This window comes from Elephas maximus, chromosome 12 (assembly GCF_024166365.1).
Source record: "Elephas maximus indicus isolate mEleMax1 chromosome 12, mEleMax1 primary haplotype, whole genome shotgun sequence".
Lineage (NCBI taxonomy): Eukaryota > Metazoa > Chordata > Mammalia > Proboscidea > Elephantidae > Elephas > Elephas maximus.
This window is the reverse complement of record NC_064830.1, coordinates 14385042-14405181: the sequence shown is the minus strand read 5'-3', so window position 1 is coordinate 14405181 and position 20140 is coordinate 14385042.

Here is a 20140-nt window from a genome sequence, read left to right as displayed (position 1 = left end):
TAATCATGAGGCCAATGCCTGCTTGTTTCAGTGTTTTACAGAGTATGGAATTTATTGATACTGATGATGGTGAGCTCAGATGGGTTTCCAGGTATTTGACCTTTACTGCAGGTCAGAGGAATGAGTATAACCTCAGGGAAATTATCCCAAAGCTAGGAAGGAGAAATTCAAGGATTCAAAGAATTCTTGCCTGTAACTCAGTAGCTGTGATAGACTCTGGGATTATAAAGGTGAATAACCTATAGAGACCCTACATGCTGGTGGAAATAAGTTTTGATATATGATGAGTAGTATAAAAGAGAAAATTCAAACTGCAGTATAATAGAACCATGAAATCAATTAGAATACATTATGCATATATGGTATATAATTTTATTTTATAAAAAACTGGTTGCTAATCAACAAAGGGTCAAGAGTCAAAGGAATAGCCACTTGGAGCCAAAAAGCATGACTCTCAACTTAAATCATACATTAGGATAAATTAAGGATAGATAGATAGTTCAATTTAAATAATGGACTTAATAAAGTGGTAGAAGAAAAGAATAGGCAAATATTTATAAAACCCAGGTACGGGGGAGAACTTTCTAATGAGATACCAAAAAAAAAAAAAAAAAAAAAATCATAAAAGAAAGACTTGGGAGTATTGAAGGCACAAATTCAATAATTTTTCAGTAAGCCAAGATCCAATACAGATAGTAATGCTTAAGAATTTTTGAATATTTCACTTTATGTAGAATAAAATCCTAACTCTTTACCGTGGCATTAAAAACTCTTCTTAATTTGTCTCCAATCTACCTTTCTAACTTCATGTTCTACCAATTACCACTAGCCCTCCCACCTCCTGTCATGTGATCTAACCTCTCTGGGACACTCACCATTTTTTTAAGTACAACATGTTTATTTCTTAAAAAAAAAATTTTTTTTTTCATGGCTCACCCTAGTGCCTCTGTTTCTCCTTCAAATGGGGGAAGTTCTATTAATCTATCAAGGACTATCTTAAATGTCATTTTCTTAAACTTCTTTGTCTCTTTTATTGCCTCCCATTTGGCCCAACAAGTAGAATTAGTGTTCCATCCTTTCCATTTCCACAGCCCATTAGTTATTTAGCTAGTTTAGCTCATTTTTAAATGTATTCTTTTCTCCTGCTAGACCTCATGAGCCTTGAGAGCAGGAACGATGATGCCTCATTGGTTGTTCTGTCCCCTATTCCTAACATCCTAAAACTAGCAGAGTCTAGTATTTAGTCAAAGTCAGTAAATTTTTGCTGAGATGATACAGAATAAATAAGAACAATAAATGAGCTAAAGAAGTTGCCTTTTAAACAAGCTTCATTTGAAAATGAAGAACTTAGATCTGCCACCTAAGGAGTTTTGTTTCCTTCTTTTTATACTGGCAGCGTAAGAGTATTACCCAAAAAACCTGCTGCCCAGGTAGCCACTCTCCTGCTTTAACATCTTCTGGCCTCCTCCTGTGATATTTACCACAGTCGACTTCCTCAGATATGTTCAAGGAAATGGGAAATGGAGGTTGGTATGATATTGAGTCTATCTGTCCTCTCAACTTGGCCTCCCATCTCTGGTCTCATTTTTGGAAACTTCCACTTTCCTTTCTTCACCAAAGCACCATGTACATAAGACTATTATGTGTGCTGGACTCTTCTGAAGGGTTGAGTTTTGATAACGTGCAGAATAGGAAAACTTAAAAACCAATATTAGTGTTAATAGAATGATGAAGCAGAATTTTCCCATTATTTTGGAATTATGGCTATCAGCTCCAATGCTCAAGAAAACAAACATTAAGTATCCACGAGTTTTCACACTACAGTATGTATCCAACAGGGGGCTATCTACGGAAAATAGCTCCTATTGCAATTAGTTTTAAATTGCCGAATGATCTCTCACAGTTGGCAATGGAAATTGTGATGACCATTAGCTCATTAGTGCCCCTCCTCAAGGGATGCCTGGGGCACCCACCCTCCCTGACATACCTTAGTTACACCTCAGGTATCCAGTCCAAGAATGAGAGGTCGTCCCTGTCTTCCTTTAGATACTCTCAATCTCTCTAAGTGGCTCTATTAGAGCCACCTGTCTTGTTGACAGAGCCCTGGTGGAGCAGTGGTTAAGCATTGGGCTGCTAGCCAAAAGGTTGGCAGTTGGGATCCACCAGTCTTTCCTTGAGAGTCCTACGGGGCAGTTCTATTCTGTTCCACAGGGTCGCTATTGAGTGGGAATCAACTCAATGGCAGTGGGTAATGGGTATGTATCTTGTTGACAGTAATGTTACAAGCCTGTGCCCCTGCTGATAACACGTACAAAGAATGTGAGATGTATTCTCACTGTCCTGGCTTCTAAGGACCATTCTGGCTGCACTTCCTGCAAGACAGATTTGTTCTGTCTTCGGACAGTCTCTTACACTATGCTATGTCATCCATTTAGCCTTTTTTTGGTAATAAAGATAACATTTTACACTGCCCTTTATTTTTTTATTTCTCAGTTGTTTCAGGACCTGGGCAGGGAAGAGGGATGCAACTGATTTGGAAATTCATCAGGCAGTTGGTCTTGTGCTGTGTGAGGAAATTCCAGTAGTCATCTAGGTGCATAGCTGGGAGCAGGAGCTGAGTGGGTATGGGTACTCAGCTGGTGAGTACATCACCCTTCTCTGGGAGCTCTGCAGAGTGAAGTCCACCTCTGGCACTCCTAAACACCCTCACCTGCTGCCTGGGAGGGAATGAGATTCTGAATGCCTGCTCCACAGAGGGCATCTGTGGCCAGCCAGTGTTAGCTGTGAGGGGCCTCAACACAAGAGCACCTAAGGAAAGAATATTTTGCACCTTTTTTAATAAACTCCTTTACTACACCATGCTGTGGGAGAGCCAGAAGAAGAAAGGTGTGAGAACAGGTGAGTGAAAGAATAAGCACCTCCTCCCCATAAAGGGCCTCAACCAAGGGGCAGGTAGATGTGAGGAGAAGGACTTGGATGTGAAAGTAAAGCTTTGATTAAGCCTGTAGTGAGTTTTTTGTAAATAACTGCAAGTAAGCTTTAGTTACCGAAATGAGATGGTACTCATAATTGAAAGTGACTGGAAAGATATGGTATCTTCTAAGATATTGAAAAGAAGTAGGAAAAAGGAGATATTTGAAGGCAGCGGTAGGAGAAAAAGACAACAATTCTCTTTTTGTATCACATCAAATCCAGATGGTAAATGATACCACTGCCACTAGGTATCCTTGATGCTAAAAATACATCACCCAGGCTCCGCCACTGGTACTGTGTTATAGAAATAAACTTCTGTCAGTCTGGGGCCCCTCTCTTTCCAGACATTGCCCCCTCTCCACTTCCCACAAATCTCTTAGGGACTTCCAACAGGATTCCCTTGAACTGACTTAGGATAGTTACCAAAAGCTGTTATTTTATTATGCAAAACAATGCAGCTCCTTGTCTTGGCTCATCAAAGTGCTTTCAAAAAAAAAAAAGCAATTCTCTCCCTAGGTAAAACGCTTGTGGCCTTCCAGACTAAGGGGTCAAACAGTAGCCTTTTTTTTAAGGTAATAATTCTTGTCTTCCTGATATGGGGGGATCACCCACAACTCAGGACAATGAGACGCAGTAACTCACGTTACCCGGTGATACTGGGGGAGCTGGGGAAGGCTGAGTTTTGGGGGAAATAAAACCACATGCCTGAATAATAAGGAAGGAGAGCGTTCTCATTTTTGAAAAAAGAGTTTCAAGGATACACGATGGATCACATGAGTGCCTGAATAACAGAAATTATGCATTCTGTTTACAATTCCCAAAATTTTTTTATCAGCAAATAGGTAAGGAGAAAAGTTGTGCTGGCTTCCCCATTGTTGTGTACTGTCTTATTCTTCACCAAAGTTAGCACTTGTCTGTTAAGTGTTTTTCCATCCTCACCTCTCCACTCCCTGGTAACCATTAAAGATTGTTTCTTTTTGTGTGTAAACCTTTTCATGAGCTTTTACAGTAGTGGTCTCATACAATATTTGTCCTTTTGTGATTGACTTATTTTACTCAACATAATGCCCTCTAGATTCATTCATGTTATGAGATGCTTCACAGATTCATCATTGTTCTTTATCGTTGCATAATACTTGACTTAGAATACTTTTCATTGGCTCAACTGCTCCAGGGCATGGAGCTTAATCGGGCAACAGTATTAAGAGTTGGTACTTCAACCTGCAGTCATTGGGAGCCATTGGAGATTTTGTTTTATTCAAGAACTTTCAGTCGCAGTGTAGAAACGGATTGGGGGGAGCCAAGATTGGAGGCTGCTGTCATCTCAGTGAGAAGCAACTTTAATTTTAAAAAGGCCTTGCCTTGATGTCTCCCTCCCCCACCCACCATCACGAAGTAAGATACTGAACGATGAAGATTTAAACAAAATATTGGAGTCCCTGGGTGGTGCAAACGTTTCATGTTCTCAGCTGCTAACCTAAAGGCTGGAGGTTGGAGCCCACCCAGAAGTTCCTTGGAAGGAAGGCCTCACAATCTACATCCCCAAAAATCAGCCCGTGAAAACCCTGTGAAGCACAGTTCTACTCTGACACACCTGGGGTCACCATGAGTCAGAATCCGCTCGATGGCAACAGATATTAAAAAAGTATTACTTGCCCAGATAATTTTCTTACATTGGACTTTTTTCAGTTCTTAAACTCTAACTAACGGAAAGTCTTTTAAAAAGTACTGTCATGTTTAACCTTTTCAAATGAAGGATTTGACTTTCAGCGATGTCTACAGGTCATCATGAAGATTGAACACTGTGTCCTTAGTTTGGTTATTTGTCAAAGAAGCAAGCCAGCTTTTCTCTTTCTTTTTTCCATTTTTGTACTTCAGTAAAATGAAGGACATGTTCATTTGTAAATATTAAGACTTGAGACTGTAAAGATACACAGATCGGGAAAATTTCAAGAAATGTATTTCATAAAAAGTAGTTTGCAAAATGCAAATGGCCTTCCCTGTACCAAAAGCAATCTAATAAAAATATGCATCTGTAATATCACTAAAGTCCTGGTTCACAACTAAGATAGAACAAATAAAGTTCTTTTAGAACTGGTATTTGGTGTAATGTTAAAGAGCTCTCTTCTTTAGAGACGGCAGCAATAACGAGCAATGTAATGACGTGTCATGGTGTACTTCTAAAAACCTGGCTTACTTTGCACTCTGCTCACTTAAGACCACCTTGATTAGTTAGACAAATGAAAGAAAGCCATCATCTCCTTGAGAACAGGACCCCTGAAAAATAACACTTAATTATTCTGAGGGAAATTGAGACTTGAAGTGAAATATGTTCTCATGATAATAGTTTTACTTTGAAGGGTGTATTTCAGGTTCAAATATTAAGACAAACAGTACTACATAATTGCCTATACAGTTACTTTGGAAACTAAAAATTCTATTTGTAGAGGAAAAATATTTTAAAAGCTTCTTAAAGGTCACATTAAAAAAAAAATACATAAACAAATTGGTTTATCAATGCTAAAATCTCCTAGCTGTGGATTACCCATGATGTGGTAGCGCTCTTTGTAAGTAGCTGACTGCATGGAGTATTTGGGCGAGCACAAAGAAGACCAGCTAGCTAGAAGTACCTTCTTCAGTGAAGTCTTGCAGGCCCTGAGTTTGCTAGCTTTGGAGTCTTTCTTCCTATTAAATTGCAAATATCTTACAGGGAAAAAGGTAGCACACCCGTTTCCCATTAGCACAGGTTTTTGTTTCTCAGGTTGTAACTGGAAATTAAAACCAATGAGAGAAGCTATAGTTTGATAAGATGGGACCTTAGGGTTTCATAGCCCGGGAAGGGGAGACACCCAACAAACCAGTGCAATGGGCAAAGGAGGGGACAATTCTGACCATGGGGGGCTGCAAAGTGAAATAAGCCCCCAGTGTGGATGAAGCTTTGGATAGTGCCCCCAAGACACGCCAACGGTCGACTTCTTTTACCAAAAGGATAGCTGAGAAAGGATCCTATCTGATTTATTCAGTGTATTCATGGTGTGTAGCAAAGAACTTCTTTCAAACTTATTTTTCAGTAAGTATTTGTTGAACAAATTATTGGAAGAATAAAAAAAATACAAGAGGAATATCTGCTTATATCACTTTATCCATGCCAAACTGCTCTGATCACTGATCCTACCCTACCCCTCAAGGGTCATGTCTAAAGTCATTTTGCTGTCCTCTAAGGCCTCTGCTTGACTCCCCTTATATTTCCATCTTGTACTGTCATCCCCTGAATCACACACTCTAGGGTAGAAAAGATTACAGCCTTGGAAACCATATGGGCCAGTTCTGCTCTATCCTGGAGGGTTGTTACGAATCAACTCTCTCTCTCTGCATATACCCTGTTGTTTTACATCTTCTAGTTACAGCCAGAAATGCACTCCGGCACTCCTTTTATTTCTAAGCTAATGTCTCCTTATTCTGTAAAACTTATCTTTTAGGCATCAGCTCTTCCAGGAAGCTGTTTCTGACAGCACCTCTCCACCCAGACTGCCCAGGCACTCCGGGCTACATACTTCTCTGTGAGTCCATGATTCCCTCTCCACCTCTCTATCATTTTCTGACCACACTGCACTGCATTCATCCATTTGTCCATCTGCCTACACCACTGAACTATGAGTTTTTTGTTGTTGTTTTTTAAATGCCTTACACATCTTGACTCTAAAGCCTTCCCAGTTACCAATCCATTCTTTTCTTCTTGACAGCAAAATGCCTTGAAAGCAGTGTCTGTACTTGCTATCATCACTTCTTCTTCTCCCACTCATCCCTGAATGTATTCCAATTAGGATTTGATGTCAATATTTAACTAAAATAGTTTTCTTACCATAGCCTGAAATTCTGGTGAATTCCACAATGAGTTCTCATTATTTAAATTATGCATTTTCAAAAGTATTTGACACGGTTGATTCCTCTTTCCTTCTGGTGACTTCCAACACAACATGTTGTCCTCATTCTCCTTCCTGACTAGTGGCTCATTCTCTATTTCCTTTGCTGGTTCCTCCTCATCTCATTCACCTCTATTATGCTAGTTTTCCTGTTCAGTTACAGCATCTAGTTTTTATACTCACTTCCCTGCTTTCATAGTTTTAAATTCTTTCCATATGCTAACCACTCCCAAATATCCATCTCTAGCCAAGTCTTCTCTCTTGAACTTCAGATTCTTAAATCCTTACTCTGCATCTCTTCTTAGAGCTTTTAATAGGCTTCTTGAATATAAACATGCTTAAAATCAAATTCATAATTTCCCCCACCCAATGCTGTATAACCCTGGCTCTCCCTCAATGCCTACCATATCAGTAGTTAAAACTTCATTCTTTCAGTGACTCATCAAAAACCAAGACTCTTACCCTGACTTCTTTCTTTATATCAAACCCTACATCTGATCTCTTAGCAAATCCTGTTGACAGTACCTTTGAAATGCAACCAGAATCCTATGACTTTTTACTTCTCTGGTCTTGGACACCATCTTCTCTCATTTGAGTTATTGAAACAGTCTCCTAATTGACTTTCTTGATTTTTTTTTTTCCTTGCTCCCTATATGCTCTATTTTCAACAGAGGAACTAGAATCAGTATTGTAAAATGTAAGTTGGATTATGTTGCCCTATGCTCAACATTCCAATGGCTTCCACTTTATCATGGCATTAAAATCCTACAAACCCTACGTGAAGTACACCCTATCTTCCCCTGGCTACCTCTGCAACCTCATCTCCAACCAGCCTTTGCCTTGACCACTCAGGTCTAGGCTCTGGGGTCTCTACTCTTTCAGGAATGTGTCTCAGGGCATTTGGTGGTCTCTGCCTAGACCTGTGCTGGTCCTAATACCTGAAGAGATGTCTATGCTCCTTTTCACGTCATACACACTATCGTGTCACTTCCCACACCTCATCCTGTGTTCTCACTGCTCTGGAAATGACAAAACCACTAGATGCTGTCAGCTCTTTTTACAACTTAGTGCCTCTTAGTCACCCTTTTACCTGTTTTCTCACTGCCCTCTGTCTCCATCTTGATCACAGCACTTGTCTCACCATTTTGGATTTTTTTCTCCTCAAAGTCCCTGAACAGAGGGCTCTTAAGAGCAGAGTCCACACAGTATGCATTATTGTATTCTGGGCACATACACTGGGACTACCACACTGTAGCTTCTCAATACAAATTTGTTAGTAGAAATCAATTCAAAGACTTTTCATTGAACCTCTAGAGATTTCATTACTATTGGGTTAATGGTATATCAGCCATTTTTATACCTCTGGACCTTAGAGGCAAAGCGTTATTCCGGTTGTAATGCATTTAGCGTCAAGGTGAGTCCCTTTTAAAATGCCTGAAGCTCAGCAGACCGGAGTTGGAGCCTCGTTGTTGTGTAGGTTGAACATTATACGAGGTGATGCTTCCTGGATATGTTAGTTATGTAAACTTTTGCCTTTTTTTCTCTTTATTTCTGTGAGAAAAGGCTTGCAAACATAATTATGGCTTTCTTGTGTGGATAGTTAGGGAGACCTGATGGGTTTGTTTTGGTTTTTCTGCGTCCTATTTGAAAAACGAAGTTCCCCCATGTAAACTAATGGAAAGGTGCCTACAACAAATTACTTATCTAGCTCTCATTGGTATATTGTCATACCACAGATCAGTGACACTGCAGTGCCACTCACCTCATTGGTGGCTTGTATTACCAGATCATGTTTTGTCAAATTTGTATTGCCAAACAAAAATTTAAACACACTCAATTAGTAAACATGCATTCCAGTATTGAAAACACATGCCATCAAAAAAAAAAAAAAAATTAAGGAGAAAAATGTAGTAACAAAAGGTGATCAACATTGTCCTGCTAAGGGCTTTCTGCTTGTTTTCTTAGACAGTAGGCTACAAAATGGAAATTCTCTCCAAATGCATCTCAAATGTCTCACAGGGGAAAAGACTCATTCTATATGTGACCTCTCCATACCACACACACCCTGGATTTATTACCTTGGGTCCTCACATTTTGTAACCATTTCCCAGATATTTTTGCCTGGAATTTACCTGTAGATTAAGGTTGGCAAATAACTTTTGTCCCTACCACACTTCCCATGCCTGTGGTAGTTATCAAGACTATTTCCATTTGAGATAGCTGCACCCTCAGAATCCTTCTTGACACAGTGTTTCAGGCAGTGGTTAATAACCAGTAGATATTGGCATTTGCTCCCCTCCCTATCTGCTCCCATGAGGGGATTTTGTTGTCCTCTCCCTCTCCAGAATGCTAGACAAAAATAGCTGTATCCCAGGATCTTAAATGCATTCCTTCTCTCACCTTCCATTCTTTATACCACTGATGTGTTTGCTTTACTCTCTTTGTTCATTCACCTCCTTCATCCATTTCTTTTTTCCCAACTATTCATCTTCTTATCTAGAGTTAGCTTTGAATAATAACTAATTATGTTTTATGCTACAGATAAAATTAATTCCTAATCAATAAAAAGAAAATTTCAATGGCTTCACCATTTTTTTTTTTCAATGCTTTACTATAGAGGAAATATTGTCAGACAGGACTTTATGCTTGCAGAAATGCTGTACTTAAAAACAGAAATAAATATTTTAAAAACTAAGCCATTCCTTTTCCCCAGCCCCATTAAGGCTCAAAAATGGAAATTATTGGGCAATTTTTGTTTATTTTGAAAATAACTCCCATATTCCACCTATAAATGTAAATTTCCAGTGGTAAATCAATTCAAACTTGTCTGCTTTGCCAGAGACCCAGGTAATTATTCTCTTTTCCATGTGTTCTCTGAGGGGTGGCACCTACTCTTTCCTTTCTGTTGGCATTTTGTTTGTTTGTTCATTTGTTTTGAACTGGGTCCACCCATTGTTTCTCTGAATTTTAGTTGCAAAGTTAGAAGTGCCTATATAGACCATCTCCCCTTTGAAATCCTTTTATTTTACTGCTGTGTGGGTGAATATTTTGTGTTCTGTTGTTTGGTCCCCAGACAAAATATTCATTGGCATCAACCAGAATTTCACTTGGGGACTTGTGTAATGTTTGAAAAACAAAGAAAAAGAGGAAACGAAGGAAGGAAAAGAAGGAAGGAAGGAAGGGAGGGAGGGAGGGAGGGAGGGAGGGAGGGAGGGAGGGAGGGAGGGAGGGAGGGAGGGAGGGAGGGAGGGAGGGAGGGAGGGAGGGAAGGAAGGAAGGAAGGAAGGAAGGAAGGAAGGAAGGAAGGAAGGAAGGAAGGAAGGAAGGAAGGAAGGAAGGAAGGAAGGAAGGAAGGAAGGAAGGAAGGAAGGAAGGAAGGAAGGAAGGAAGGAAGGAAGGAAGGAAGAACAGAAGAAAACTCACGTCTCCGTGTGGGATCAAAATTGAACTCGCTTAAGATGGGCTTTTCAGAAGTCTAAGTTTGCCCATTATATGATCTGAACACAGATGAGTAAATACTGCAATCTTATCTCTTTGATAGGACTGGAGAGTGGGGGCTAGGAGTAGACCAAGGAAGACAATAAGCCATGTTCTGAGAAATGGCAACGTGTAGTATAAAGAGCTTGGAATTGAAGTCAGAGGCCTGGGTTGAATATTAGATCCTTTGATCACCAACTGCACAACCTTAAAAACTCTCTGTGGAATTTTCCTCATCTATAAAATTGGGATCATAATGTTAAATTCATAGGGCTATTAGGAGAATTGACTAAAATAACCCTAGGATACTATAAAAAAAATAAGACACTCTAAATTTCTTTGCTCCTTTCCCATTTTTCAAAACTTGTGGAAACTCCATGGGGTCAATTGTATCCTTTGGAGTTGAAGCTGGAGGCCTGGCAGTGATCAACACCTTAGTAGCATTGGGTGTTCAGCTTGCAAAGGGGCTAACAAATTTTTATTCTTCCCTTACAAGTTAGAATTTCTCCAGCTAACTTGTGTCACGCTCTTCTTTTCATAGCTCTTGGCGTCTTGCTCCTGTCAGAGTCTCAGCAGTGCAGACACCACGAGGGTGAGCAGGGGTGTAATCCGAGCAGAGCATTAGAGATGAGCTCCTTGGTGGCACAATTAGTTTCACTCTTTTTGTCATCCCCACAGGTGACTGTCTAGCCGGAGCATGAGCAATGACGTGGACTGAAATGTAGTGACTCCCAGCTGTTCTTAATCTGCAATCTTGTTTAATTTCTGACCCTTTCCCTTGTTCTGGGTACTAACCCCAGACTTTAATAATACATATTAGTTTTTCTTCATTATATCAAAATTGTATAAAACTGAGTATAAAGAAATATAAAATTGTTCGTAATCCCATCACCCACAGATAACCAGGATTAATATTTTGTGCATTATTTTCCACAGTTTTTCCTTGAATATACTTAATATCATATTGCTGCAGTTCTAAGATTTCATAGATTGTAAAGTGTATCTTCATTTTAACAGCAGCTTTTTTTGGGGAAAAAAAAAAACAGTAAAAAGAAAAGACACAGGCACCTAGGCAACACCTTATCCCATGTATACATGATTTGTAAGATGCATCTCAATTTTAAAATGATAAAGCATATGTATTATAACAAAACAGGTAAATATAGATCCCATATGTCCCAAATGTATTCAACCTCGCAGACACAGTTGTATTAAACACCTACTGAACTATAAATTGAACAACTACCCTGCATGAATGTGTGTTGTCTAGTTATTTCCCAGGTCTCTCTGGGTACCTCTTTGTAAAATCTGCATGCTTCCTAAGCCTACATTGATTGGCATTTACTATCTCCTTAGTGTTTTGGCTGCAGACCACTGGCCTCCACTTCTGGAGATACTCTGTTGCTCTCTAGGTTGCTCAGACACAAAGTGCAAATATATATAAAAAACCCCTTGCCATTGAGTTGATTCAAACTCATTGTGACCCTACAGGACAGAATACAATTGTCCCATAGGGTTTCCAAAGGCTGTAATCTTTATGGAAGCAGACTGCCACATTTTTTGGCTGAAGGGTTCAAACTGCTGACCTTTTGGTTAGCAGCTGAGCACTTAACCACTGTGCCATCAGGGCTCCTTCAAATATGTATGTTTAAGGTGTGTTGAACATTTACCTACCATTCTTGAATGGCCGGGAGGGAACACAATAAAAAAGACAGTAAAAAAAGTCCAGCAATAATGTTTCCCAAAATTGACACCTTTGGAGGGGAGCTAATGAGTACAATTTTTTTTTTTGTAGAAAAAATTCTGTCCCTCTCTTTCCCCCCTTTATTCGCTCCTCCCCTCACTCCCATTTCATTAGTCAGTCTTTAGAGCACCCACACATTAGTTGCTGCCTGACTTCTGTCAGACTAATTCTTTTAAATTTTGAGTCAAAGTGGATATAAGCTTATCTCTTAGTTCTTTATTGCACTGTTAAATTCAGCATGGCATATTTTTTAAAAAATTTGAGAAACATAACTGTTTCTTTTATATTTTTATTTACCTAAAAATTAAATTTGATTTGGATTGGTTAAATGTCAAATCTCACTTAGGGGTTTGTCTACCTGCTCACTTGAGATCCTGCTAAAACCTTTGGCTTATGCAATCTAATACTTTTGGCAGTGTGCTTCTGGAAACCTTCCGAAACCCAAAGAAACAGTTGATTCCCCTGGGGGCAAGGAAGCCCAGAGCACAGAAGTAGGGTAATACTGCATTTCCAGGGGACTAGGGGAAGAGGAAATTGTTTTCTCATAGAGGAGCCTTGGTGGCACAGTGATTAAAGCCCTGACTGCTAACCAAATGTTGGTGGTTCAACCCATCAGCCACTCTGAGGAAGAAAGATGGGGCAGTCTACTTCCATAAAGATTTACAGTCTTGGAAACCCCATAGGGCAAATCTACTCTGTCTTATAGGGTCTCTAGGAGTCAGAATTGAGAAATGTTTGATTTTATTCTCATAGAGTACCCAGAACTTGAAAGGAATTAACATCTTACGCCACAGATTGCTCACTGTTCAACAGCACGTTTCATCATCTTCCTGGACACACAGCCAGACCACGGTTCCCAGCCTCCCTTGCAGATATAGACTTGTGACTGAGTTGAAAGAATGTGAGTGAAAGTGATGTAGTACACCTCCTGGCCTAGCCTACGGACATTTCTCATGGGTCACATTCTTGTGCCTTCCCTTCCCACTGGCTGGATGCAAGGACCATAAACCTTACAGGATGACATAACTACAGTATGGAAGAAGCCTGGTCCTGAATCCAAAAGTGGAGGAAAATCACCTGCCAACCAGGAATATTTGCCACACTGGACTATTATGGGAGCCCTGGTGGCACAGCAGTTAAGAGCTTAGCTGCTAACCAAAAGGCCGGCAGTTTGAATCCACCAGCTGCTTCTTAAAAACACTATGGGGCAATTCTACTCTGTCCTATAGGGTGACTATGAGCTGGAATTGACTTGATGGAAATGGGGTTTTTCCATTTGGAGTATAATGATTACCTGAATTTTATTGATTATGCAAAGGCATTTGACAGTGTGGATTGTAACAAACTACGGATAACATTGCAAAGAATGGGAATTCCAGATCACTTAATTGTGCTCCTAAGGAACCTGTACATAGATCAAAAGTTAATTGTTCAAACAGAACAAGGGGATACTGCTTGATTTAAAGTCAAGAAAGGTGTGTGTCAGGGGTGTATTCTTTCACCATACCTATTCAATCTGTATGCTGAGCAAGTAATCCGAGAAGCTGGACTATATGAAGAAGAACAGGGCATCAGCATGAAGGAAGACTCATTAACAACCTGCATTATGCAGATCACACAACCTTGCTTGCTGAAAGGGAAGAGGACTTGAAGCACTTACTGATGAAGATCAAAGACCACAGCCTTCAGTATGGATTACACTTAAACATAAAGAAAACTAAAATCCTCCCAACTGAACAGATAGGCAACATCATGATAAACAGAGAAAATGTTGAAGTTGACAAGGATTTCATTTTACTTGGATCCACAATCAACATCCATGGAAGCAGCAGTCAAGAAATCAAATGACATATTACAGTGGACAAAACTGCTGCAATAGACCTCTTTAAAGTGTTGAAAAGCAAAGATGTCACCTTGAAGACTAAGGTAAGCCTGACCAAAGCCATAGTTTTTTTAATAGCCTCATACGCATATGAAATCTGGACAACGAATAAGGAAGACTGAAGAGGAATTGACACCTTTGAATTGTGGTGTTGAAGAATATTGACCATTCCACGGACTGCCAAAAGAACAAACAAATCTGTCTTGGAAGAAGTACAAACAGAATGCTCCCAAGAAGCAAGGATGGTGAGATGTCTCACATACTTTGGAGGTGTTATCAGGAGGGATCAGTCCCTGGAGAAGGACACCATGCTTGGTAAAGTAGAGGGTCTGTGAAAAAGACGAAGACCCTGAATGAGATGGCTTGACACAGTGGCTGCAACAATGGGTTTAAGCATAAAAACCATAGTGAGGATGGCGCAGGACTGGGCAGTGTTTCGTTTTGCTGTACATAGGGCTGCTATGAGTTGGAACTGACTCCTTGGCATCTAACGACAGCAACATAGAGGGAGAGAAACAGATTTTCATTATTTTGAACCATTGAAATTATAGGGTTTATTGGTTATTGTAACTAACATAGTATATCTCTCACTATTATGCAAATTATACAAACATATATCTTAATTTATTTAATCATATCCCTATTTTTAGAGATTTGGGTTCATTTAGGTTTCAGTATTTAAAATAATATAATAATAAACATCCTTGAAGAAATAGCTTTGGATAGTCGTAGGAATATTTACGAGAATATATTTTTAGATGTGGAGATTTGCAATCAAGTGTATCGAGGATTTTAAATTTCAACATAATTTGATAGAAATTAACAAAGCACCCTTAGAAAATGTGTATCATTTTAGATTTCCCCAGGCAATGCACAAAAGCACCTTTTTAAACTACTTCTCCAATCATGTATATCTGTATACCTACTGTTCGCCAGTGTGACAGGAAAAAATAAAAATAAAATAAAGATCGGCAACATTTAAAAAAGTTTTTCTTTATCATATGTTTATAAACTGTTCATATTTCTTCTGTGTATTACCTTTTCCTGTGTCTTTTGACAGACTTTTTTACTGAAATGTTTATGTCTTTCTTACTGATGGGTAGAAAGTGTTTATCAGGAATATCCTGCTCTTGACTCTTTATGTGGAAAATATTATCTTGTAGGTAAAATTGCCTTTGAATTTATTCTGATAACTTTTGACATGCAAAAGATTTTATGGAGATAAATTGTTGATTTATTACTTTATGGCAATTAGGTATCACTGCTTGTTTGTAAGGCCATTATTGCCACTCCCAATATTAAAAAATCCCAGTATTAAAAAAAAAATTTTTTTGTACATTGTCTTCTAATGAAGGAACAGGTGTGTATATGTGTATGTGTGTGCAAGTATATTTCATTTGGAAAAAAACTTTATTGTTTTCCAAGTATATAGCAAATTCTATCAACACAACTTATATATTAATCTTTCTCTTATAAAACGGTACGTTCATTGCATACTAAATTTGCACACATATCTGTTATCAATCTCTGATATTCTCCTTGATCGACTGCACGTTGTGTGGACAACGTTGAATCCTACTTTTACAATTGCAGAGGATTTCATCACGTGACTCTATAATAATGCACTTAGCTTATTCCCCACTGTTGAAAACTGATTGATTTCTATTATTTGCTACATGAAGATCTTTATGTATGTAACTATGATCTAAAACTTTCACATAATTTCTTCAGGACAGACTCTTTGAATTAGAGTGATATGAACATTTTTAAGGCTTTTGAAACTTATTTTCAACCTGATTTCAGAAAAAGAGTTGTCACAATTTTCACCTCTGTGGGAGAGCGTATGAGGGTCCCTTTTTCATTATCTCCTGGCCAACCTTTATACTTTTAAGAAAGTTGAGTAACTGGAGCAGCTACAATCAAATCTTGATTGAATTAGATATTTGGATTATGAATTAATCATTTTTAAACAGAACCGGTAGCACCTAGTATTTTTATTCAAGCTTAGTTCAGCAAGAAGGATGCAACCTAGCAAAATTAATCCAAGAGTCTTCAATAGTTCAAAACAAATTTCATCATTGGGTTTGGGAAGAGGCACAAAATCATTTCAATGTCTTAAGTCTGAAAATATTAAGATCTTTACCTATCTGGCATGAAAGCTCAACTCACCCTGAGGTTATTCAAGTTGTGCGGTTATGAGATTTGACACAGAGCTGCTTTCTGGATGTGATTCAAATGACCAAAATAGTCGTACAGGAACTTGGCCTTCCTCCAGCCATCACACACACGGGAAGTACTCGCCTCACTTCGGACTGATTTCCCCTCACTTTCGCACATGCCCGTAGGAATAGTGGTTTGGACCCACTTACGTGTGGTTAGGCTAAATCTGTCTCTCGTTGAAATTTGACAACATTCTACTCAAAGCCTAGTTTGTCACAGGAAGTTCATTACGCAAGGTGTAAGCGTTGAAGGCCACCCCTCGCCTTGTCATTCCAATCCAGTACAGAATCTGTGGGCGGCCTGCGGCTTCACCGGTGAGCAGAGCGTTCCTGTTTGACACTGGTACCTTTGTTGCAGCTGAAACATCTTGGGAATTCAGAAATTTATATATGGGAACCTGAATTTCAGAAGCTGCTTCAGATTAATGCTAGGTCGTGTTTGCTATTCTAATTGTGCTACAGCCTGTTACTTGCTGGTAGTGGGCTCCCTAAGGTGATAGGAGGTTGAGAGGCAGTTTCTACTGCCGATTTATTGCTGCTAGGATCTTCCTGGAAAGCATGTGTGTCGGTTTTGTAATATCCAGTGAACTCCAGAGACTGACGTGTGCTTTTATAATTCACCGCAACCTGTCAGAAGCCCTGGTGGTGCAGTGGTTAAGAGCTCAGCTGCTAACCAAAGGGTTGGCAGTTCAAATCCACCAGGTGATCCTTGGAAATCCTATAAAGCAGTGCTGCTCTGTCCTATAGGGTTGCTATGAATCAGCCCACTCCAGATCAATGAGTTTGGTTTTGGTTTGGTGGCAAGTAGTCAAAGGCCTACTTCCATAAGACAGGATGGAGCAAATGATTGCCAGGTCAGGGGAAAAGAAAATGATTGTAACTTTTAAATATGACTATGAGTAATAGAACTCACCACCAAAAGGAGGTAAAACTAGAAAAGAAAAGAAGCTTGAGTCACACCAATAGTAGTATAATAGGAGCAGGCGTGAGTAAGACTGGTGTTTGGGGCCTAGTGCTCAGAAGTTAGAGAGAGAGGGTAGATGGAGAGGTTGGAGCAGGCAAAGCTGAAATTTCCCTTGAGTTTGCCAGTCTAGCCTTTGTAGCCAGTTAGAAACACCGTCTAAGCAATCCTAGGAGGCAATGAGTTTAAGTTAACTGGGAAGGAACAATTCAGGAAAGAAGAATGAGAATGGTTGCAGAAGAATGTAACCAATGTCACTGAATTGTACATGTAGAAATGGTTCGATTGGTGTATGTCCTGCTGTGTATATTTTCAACAACAAAAATGAAATAAGTTATTAAAAAACAAAAGAAAAACATCATCTATGGAGCACTGGTGACACAGTGATTTAAGCGTTTGGCTTCTAACCAAAAGGTTGGCAGTTTGAGTCCACCAGCTGCCCCTTGGAAACCCTATGGGGCAATTCTACTTGGTCCTAAACCCAGTGCTGTCGAGTTGATTCCAACTCATAGCGACCCTATCGGACAGAGTAGAACTGTATAGGGTCACTCTGAGTCAGAATCAACTGGGCGGCAATGGGGTTTGTTTGTTTGTTTTTGGGGGTGGGATGTGGTGGGATTTATTTTTCTTGGTGACAAGTGTGGGAGGAGTAAAAGGCAGGCTCCCCCCCGCCCTAAAACTGAAGCACCACAAACAAAACAAAAACCCTCCTGCTCTACATACATCCCTGTTTCAAACACCGTAATACCCTGTTACGAATCAGCCAAAAATGAACAAACGTTAGAGATTTAAGCTACTGGTGTAGCTAAGTGTTCTGTTTCATAAACCAGTTACTTTTGTGAACACACAAACATTTTCATAGATGCTTTAATTCAGCTGCAGGAAGGATGATGTATAAATACTTTACAGGTAAATAGAAATATTTGCCTGTTTGTAAAAAATTATATACTTAAAAGCCATAAGAATAAAATCATTGAATTTGTTCGACATTAAATGAAAATGTCTAAAAACAGGAAAAGGTGAAGGGCAGAGCTCCTTGAGGCTGGACTGCTACTGATCTTAAGTATTGTCGGGTAAATCATCTCTTGAATACATAATTGCAGTGGTTTGTGTGTGAAATACTTCAGTGCTCTACTCCAAATACTCCAAGTGAGTACCTTTAATTCAATTGATTTTAAATGACAAGGGTTCTACATTTTCATCCTGGGCTATTATTCGCCTTAGAAACCCTGAGCAAAAGTGTAAAGAACCTCCTAATTTTTTATCTTCGTCCAGCCCCCAAGATTTAAGTTTCATAAACTTGTTTTAGAAAGACGCTGAAGCTCAAGATCTTATTCAGAAGTTGGGACATAGAAAGCTAATCATCAAGAAGAGGAAGATATCGCTTATTCTTCCTCCCTCTTGTCTTCATACCAAAGACAGTATTGCCCATACAATCTTGTGATAAAAGGATACTTTGTAGCTGAAGTTCATTAGTGCATTCATTTATTCATTCACTCTTAATTTATGCCAGAGACATTTTCAAGGAAATGCTACTTAAATGCATTACAGTTTTTAAAACATTTTCCATATTTTATTTGATCATCTTAATAACTTACATGGTAGGCAGAAGCAGTGGTAATACTCCCATTATACAGAAGAGAAAACTGAAATGTAAAGAATCTATGTGCTTAAAATCCAGGCTTCATGATTCTCAGACCAATGGTTTTGGTTGGTTGTTTGTTAGATTTTCATTTTTGTTTTTCTTGTTTGTTTTTCACAGTATTTTACTAAAGAGATAGAGGACAGATCGGGGAATCAATCTGTTGATTTAGCAGGTGATGTTACCTTTTTCCCTTCTATTTACTGTTATTATTGTTGTTCTTCGGTGCCGTCCAGTCAGTTCTGACTCACAGCGACCCTATGTACAACAGAAGGAAACACTGCCTGGTCTGTGCCATCCTCACAATTGTTGCTATGCTTGAGCCCATTGTTGCAGCCACTGTGTCAGTCCATCTCATTGAGGGTCTTCCTCTTTTTCGCTGTCCCTCTACTTTACCAAGCATGATGTTCTTCTCCAGGGACTGGTCCCTCCTGATAACACTTCCAAAGTATGGTATGTGACACAACGTCTCAGCATCCTCACTTCTAAGGAGCATTCTGGATGTACTTCTTCCCAGACAGATCTGTTCATGCTTTTAGCACTCCATGGTATATAGAATATTCATCTTCAACACCATAATTCAAAGACATCAATTCTTCTTTGGTCTTCCTTATTAATTGCCCAGCTTTTGCAAGCATATGAGGTGATTAAAAACACCATGGCTTGGGTCAGACGCACCTTAGTCCTTAAAGTGACATCTTTGCTTTTTAAAACTTTAAAGAGGTCTATTGCAGCAGATTTGCCCAAGGCAATACATTGCTTGATTTCTTGAATGCTGCTTCCGTGGGTGTTGATTGTGGATCCAGGTAAAATGAAATCCTTGACAACATCATTGTTTTCTGTTAAGACACTACTTTACACATTTGCAATCGTAGCAGGTTTTTGTTTCCTTTATTTCACTTAATTTTTACAATCGCTATGTGATAAGCCATGCCATGTTATTATCTTCGATTTACAAATAAGCAAAGTAAGCTCCAAGAGGCTAAAGTGTTAGAGTAATAAATACAAGCCAGTTGTTTTTACTTCAAGCCCGGGATTCTTTTCATTGCGTTCCCCTAAATTTTCCAGAGATACCATATATTAGCAAGACTTTATTTTTCATACCTTTAGATGTGCTATTGCCTGCTAAATACAATCACCAGCTTTGAATGAAGTGGTTGACCTTTGAAGATCCACCCAATTGCAAGACATTAATTTCAGAAGCTTGCTTATGTTTGGGAATTATTCTTTTCTTTTCTGTCTTCATAAATCACTTGTTCAAGTAGACAGTACCCTAGGATGGAGTGTGTGGTCAAGTAAGTTTCATAAAAAATATTATT